The sequence below is a fragment of the Elephantulus edwardii genome, unplaced genomic scaffold (assembly GCF_000299155.1).
Source record: "Elephantulus edwardii isolate Elephantulus edwardi_28Jun2011 unplaced genomic scaffold, EleEdw1.0 scaffold00068, whole genome shotgun sequence".
NCBI lineage: Eukaryota > Metazoa > Chordata > Mammalia > Macroscelidea > Macroscelididae > Elephantulus > Elephantulus edwardii.
Window position 1 is genome coordinate 10212064 of NW_006399818.1, and position 1863 is coordinate 10213926.

Genomic DNA, 1863 nt, shown 5'->3' on the forward strand with positions numbered 1-1863 from the left:
TGGCGTACGCCTTTCCCAATTTTGAACCATGCAGTGTTTCCTTGCTCTGTTCTGACGACTGCCTCTTGGTCCAAGTATAGGTTTCGCATTAGCACAATCAAGTGTTCTGGGATTCCCACAGGCCAGAGTCTGCGCAGACGGGAGACAGAGAGATTGAGGGGCTGAGCGGGGGAGACAGGAATCAGTGGGTGCGGGCAGAAGCAGGGGCCAAACAATAGAGAAGCGACTCAAGGGGAAAGCCTTACTATGCCCACAGGTACAAAAGGTCAGAGGCTCCACCAAGTTCGTTCGGGCCTGAGGGCCGCATACAATCTATACACCAGTTCTACAGGACACATCAACCTCCCTCAGAGACATTACCACTAAACTTAAGAGACACTGTTCACAACATAAGAAATTGTCAGCAGCTCACATAATTGGAATCACAGAAGCCAAGAAAACTTCAGATACAAGCTATCAGATTAAGGGTTTTGAATAGTACAAATGGTTAAACATTCAGCTACTGAACTGAAGGTTAGTAGTTTGAAATCTCCCAAAGACTCCTCAGCAGAAAGTGCTGGTGATTTATTTCCAAAAGGTCATAGACACATACACACACAGTTCTAATGAAAAATGCATCGGTTTCCCTGAGAATCAACTTGATGATAACAGGGATGGTTCTGCAGGAAATAAACATGGTGTAGAGCATAACTCTCATCTGCTCTTTTGGACAAAATGCTTGTCTGTCAAACACTGCTCCAGAGTCAAGCATCCAAATTAAGATAGTCTAGGAGGAAGGATTTGGCCATCCACTTCCAAAATAGCAGGGCTCAGAAAACCCTGTGTACAATAGAGCACTTAGAGTAGACTAGCTGATATGGCACCAGAGCCTTTTTACTGGGAATGACAAAGGAGGAGACAAAGTAACAAACCCAGGATGAGATGGATTGATTTTGTAAGTGGAGGAGTAGGATTGGGTCTGTTGGGGATGATAGGTTGGTTCAGGATAGAGCAGAATTCAGAGATGTTGTACATAGGGTCACTATGTCGAGTTGCAGGTGACTTGACAGCACATAACGACAACAACATTAATAAGAAGTAAACCAAAAAGCAAACCTGATGCCATGGAGTCAGTGCTGACTCATGGTAACTCCATGTGTAACAGAGTAAAACTGCTCCAGAGGATTTTCAGGGCTGTAACTACTTTATGGAAGCACGTTGCCAGGCCTTTCTTCCACAGCACCAAGGAATGAATTTGAACCACCTACTTTTGGATTAGTAGACAAACATAAATGTTTGTGCCGTGGACTTAAAAAGGAAAATTTAAAGCAGCTTTATAACTAATTTGTATTCTTTTTTGAGGGGGAGGGGTCTCTTTAAAAAAATTATTGGTTTACATGAAATCATTCATATACTTCATGTTTCATACGTGTATTTTGTGTTTTACACAATCATTCATATACATTATATTTTATATAGTTAATTACCATTGATCTATGTCTGTTATGCACCCATCCCAACCTTTCAAGTTTCCACTAAACTTTTCCCATTCCTTCTCCCCCACTCCACCCACCAAACTTTGCTATCCCAGTGATTTTGTCCCTTTCCCTTTTTCTGCCCTCTTCTTTTAGCTTTACCCCTTTCCCATCTAAACATTTATACACATCTTGCTCAGTTATCCTCCTGTTTTCACAATACTTATGCAGTATATATCCTCATGGGACTAAGTTATTTCACTCAGCATAATGTTCTCTAGACTCTCCCATGTTATATGATTCAGGTATTCCACTCCTAGGATTATATCCCAAGGAAATCAGAATTGAGACACTATATATATATATATATATACATATATATATATATACATATATATACACACACACA

At 40.8% G+C, this 1863-nt stretch overlaps 1 protein-coding gene across 1 annotated transcript in view; it reads right to left on the reverse strand.

Moving 5' to 3' along the window:
- SLC5A8 (solute carrier family 5 (sodium/monocarboxylate cotransporter), member 8) overlaps positions 1-1863 on the reverse strand; it is a 74551-nt gene that overhangs the window by 55969 nt on the left and 16719 nt on the right. The gene's annotated exons all lie outside the window — the stretch shown is intronic.